Raw genomic sequence first — 4,617 nt, 5'->3', positions numbered from 1 at the left:
GGACGAAACGTGCACGTTCAAAATGAGAATGGGCCCAGTTGCGAAAAACACGATTCGGGTCTTATGAGAAGGTTCAAACGAGAAAGACCAAATGAGAATGGGACGAAATGTGCACGTTCAAAATGAGAAAAGGCCCAGTTGCGAAAAACACGATTCGGATGTTATGAGAAGGTTCAGACAAGGCGAACCAAATGAGAATGGGACGAAATGTGCACGTTCAAAATGAGAATGGGCCCAGTTGCGAAAAACACGATTCGGATCTTATGAGAAGGTTCAAACAAGGTGGACCAAATGAGAATGGGACAAAACGTGCACGTTCAAAATGAGAATGGGCCCAGTTGCGAAAAATACAATTTGGACCTTATGAGAAGGTTCAGACAAGGCGCACCAAATGAGAATGGGACGTAATGTGCACGTTCAAAATGAGAATGGGCCCAGTTGCGAAAAACACGATTCGGATCTTATGAGAAGGTTCAAACAAGGCGGACCAAATGGGAATGGGACGAAATGTGCACGTTCAAAATGAGAATGGGGCCAGTTGCGAAAAACACGATTCGGATCTTATGAGAAGGTTCAAACAAGGCGGACCAAATGAGAATGGGACGAAATGTGCACGTTCAAAATGAGAATGGGCCCAGTTGCGAAAAACACGATTCGGATCTTAAAAGAAGGTTCAAACAAGGCGGACCAAATGAGAATGGGACGAAATGTGCACGTTCAAAATGAGAATGGGCCCAGTTGCGAAAAACACGATTCGGATCTTATGAGAAGGTTCAAACAAGGCGGACCAAATGAGAATGGGACGAAACGTGCACGTTCAAAATGAGAATGGGCCCAGTTGCGAAAAATACAATTTGGACCTTATGAGAAGGTTCAGACAAGGCGCACCAAATGAGAATGGGACGTAATGTGCACGTTGTGGTCGGTTTGCCTTGCTGCATACCCGACCCGAGGAATAACACGGAGCCAACGGTTTCAACAACAAGAAACTACATTTAATTGGACATGGACAAGACGATTAACATTGCTACCGGCGCTGCCGGAGTCCAAGCAGCGACTCCGTGTGCGCCGCCTCTGATGCGCCTTATCAAGGCGGCGCACGCGATGTGCGCGTGGCTGGCGTGACGTCGCCGCCACGCGGGAAAAGTTCAGCACCCTTGCCTCGCAGTTGGGCAACTGGGCTGGGGAACCGCCAGGGTGCCCACACTTCCCCCCCCTCAAGCTTCGTCCGGCATGTTTATGACCGAAACGACGTCGTGGGCGTCAGGGGTTGGACGGCGCTGCTGGGCGGACTGGCGTTGCAAGTCCGACCTGGCTCCTGTTGAACGAGCGCGATGGCCCTTTGGAGGTCGCGCTCGCCAAGTTGGTGGACGCGTGCTATGCGTAAGTGCAGCGGCTCGGTCGGCTCCAGCTTGTCGTTTGAGCTCCTTGCTCAAGGCTCGGCTGGCGGCCACCTTGTTGCTCTGGACCGTCTCCAGCAGGTCGCTGCTCTCCATGTGGTCCTCCTTGATCCGAGCCAGCTGCCGCTCCGTCCTGTGTGGCCGCGGTCCACGATGAGACCGGCCGCCGTGTCGTTCAGATGGCGGGTGTGGCGACGGTGTTGTCCATGAGCCAGCTTCGTAGAAAACATAGAAGCAGACGACATGGGACTCAGTTGAGGGCTGAGCCTGACGTTATCTTCGGACCCCTTCCAGAAAGTTTGAAATAACGGATCTGAGGTGGGCACACAATCCTCTCCCCCTCTCTTGAAAAAGGGGCAGATCCGTGGAAGTAGAAAACTACCCCCAAAATGCGAGAGAGGCAAAGCCAAGGAGACAAAAAAAAAGGTTCCTCTCTCTTTGGTGTCACTGACGTCGCAGGTTATACCGCCGCCTTGGTGGAGACAAGGGGGTTTCCGGAGCGGGACTGCCGTCAGTGTCGTTCCGGTCCTGCGAGGAATCTTCGTCTTCTGCTTGGAAAAATCGTTTAAGGTCGGTGACATGAACAGGTCCGGTTTCCTCACTAGACTCACAGTTAACTAGTTTGTAAGTGAGTGGCGAGCACTTTTCACGCACGCGAAACGGACCTTCCCACCTGTTGGCGAGGGAGGCTGCGAAGCCTCGAGCGGCGTCACTCAGTGGGTGAGTACGCCGGAGTACAAAATCTCCCACCTCGAACTGCAAGTCACGTCGCCCCTGGTTGTACTGTTCTGCCTGCTGTACTCGGGCGACGTCGAGATTTTCTCGGGCCTCTCTTAGGTTATCGGAGAAGCGCTTTCGCAGGTCCTCTGCGAACTTCACGTAGGGGCGAAGCCTTCCCCCAGACTCTGTAGAAAGGAGACTGTTAAAAAGCGGGAACGCAAGCTCCTTGCCGAAATTTAATTGGGCAGGAGTGAGACCCGTTGACCGATTAGTGGTTGTGCGGGTCGCGAATGCCAGCTCGGGCAGTTTCGCGTCCCAGTCCTTGTGGCGCTCGGTGTAGGCCACTAGCATCATCTTAAGGTTTCGATTTACCCTTTCCGTGATGTTTGCTTGCGGGTGGTACGGGGAAGTTCTTTTGTGTTTGACTCCCAGTACCGCGCATGCGTCCACAAACACCTTACTCGTGAGATAGGAGGCATTATCGCTTACAAGCTGTGCAGGAAAGCCAAACCTAGCGAATGTTTCGAGTAGACACTCCCAGATTTTTTGCGAATCTAGCTTCCGCAATGGAAATAACTCAACCCACTTCGTGAAGTGGTCGGTTACCACGAACAAGTACTGATTGCCGCGGGTACTACGTGGGAAGGGGCCCATGACGTCACAGCAACAAATCTGCCAAGGGCCCGGCTAGCTCAGTCGGTAGAGCATGAGACTCTTAATCTCAGGGTCGTGGGTTCGAGCCCCACGTTGGGCGCCATTGTGGTCGGTTTGCCTTGCTGCATACCCGACCCGAGGAATAACACGGAGCCAACGGTTTCAACAACAAGAAACTACATTTAATTGGACATGGACAAGACGATTAACATTGCTACCGGCGCTGCCGGAGTCCAAGCAGCGACTCCGTGTGCGCCGCCTCTGATGCGCCTTATCAAGGCGGCGCACGCGATGTGCGCGTGGCTGGCGTGACGTCGCCGCCACGCGGGAAAAGTTCAGCACCCTTGCCTCGCAGTTGGGCAACTGGGCTGGGGAACCGCCAGGGTGCCCACAACGTTCAAAATCAGAATGGGCCCAGTTGCGAAAAACACGATTCGGATCTTATGAGAAGGTTCAAACAAGGCGGACCAAATGAGAATGGGACGAAATGTGCACGTTCAAAATGAGAATGGGTCCAGTTGCGAAAAATACAATTTGGACCTTATGAGAAGGTTCAGACAAGGCAGACCAAATGAGAATGGGACGAAATGTGCACGTTCAAAATGAGAATGGGCCCAGTTGCGAAAAACACGATTCGGATCTTATGAGAAGGTTCAAACAAGGCGGACCAAATGAGAATGGGACGAAATGTGCACGTTCAAATCGAGAATGGGTCCAGTTACGAAAAATACAATTTGGACCTTATGAGAAGGTTCAGACAAGGCGGACCAAATGAGAATGGGACGAAATGTGCACGTTCAAAATGAGAATGGGGCCAGTTGCGAAAAATACGATTCGGATCTTATGAGAAGGTTCAAACAAGGCGGACCAAATAAGAATGGGACGAAATGTTCACGTTCAAAATGAGAATGGGCCCAGTTGCGAAAAACACGACTCGGATCTTATGAGAAGGTTCAAACAAGGCGGACCAAATGAGAATGGGACGAAATGTGCACGTTCAAAATGAGAATGGGCCCAGTTGCGAAAAACACGATTCGGATCTTATGAGAAGGTTCAAACAAGGCGGACCAAATGAGAATGGGACGAAATGTGCACGTTCAAAATGAGAATGGGGCCAGTTGCGAAAAACACTACTCGGATTTTATGAGAAGGTTCAAACAAGGCGTACCAAATGAGAATGGGACGAAATGTGCACGTTCAAAATGAGGATGGGTCCAGTTACGAAAAATACAATTTGGACCTTATGAGAAGGTTCAGACAAGGCGGACCAAATGAGAATGGGACGAAATGTGCACGTTCAAAATGAGAATGGGCCCAGTTGCGAAAAACACGATTCGGATCTTATGAGAAGGTTCAAACAAGGCGGACCAAATGAGAATGGGACGAAATGTGCACGTTCAAGATGAGAATGGGTCAAGTTGCGAAAAATACAATTTGGACCTTATGAGAAGGTTCAGACAAGGCAGACCAAATGAGAATGGGACGAAATGTGCACGTTCAAAATGAGAATGGGCCCAGTTGCGAAAAACACGATTCGGATCTTATGAGAAGGTTCAAACAAGGCGGACCAAATGAGAATGGGACGAAATGTGGACGTTCAAAATGAGAATGGGTCCAGTTACGAAAAATACAATTTGGACCTTATGAGAAGGTTCAGACAAGGCGGACCAAATGAGAATGGGACGAAATGTGCACGTTCAAAATGAGAATGGGCCCAGTTGCGAAAAACAAGATTCGGATCTTATGAGAAGGTTCAAACAAGGCGGACCAAATGAGAATGGGACGAAATGTGCACGGTCAAAATGACAATGGGCCCAGTTGCGAAAAACACGATTCGGGTCTT

The 4,617-nt window shown here is 50.5% G+C and overlaps 1 non-coding gene across 1 annotated transcript; it reads left to right on the top strand.

The window, feature by feature from the left end:
• Positions 1-2,801: 2,801 nt before the first annotated feature.
• Positions 2,802-2,874, top strand: Trnak-cuu. The gene has a single exon. It is a non-coding gene; the product is annotated as a tRNA-Lys (tRNA).
• Positions 2,875-4,617: the final 1,743 nt, after the last annotated feature.

The sequence above is a fragment of the Ixodes scapularis genome, unplaced genomic scaffold, assembly GCF_016920785.2.
Source record: "Ixodes scapularis isolate PalLabHiFi unplaced genomic scaffold, ASM1692078v2 PGA_scaffold2__306_contigs__length_199485367, whole genome shotgun sequence".
NCBI lineage: Eukaryota > Metazoa > Arthropoda > Arachnida > Ixodida > Ixodidae > Ixodes > Ixodes scapularis.
The sequence above is the reverse complement of the archived record's forward strand: the minus strand, read 5'-3'. Positions and strand labels throughout refer to the sequence as shown.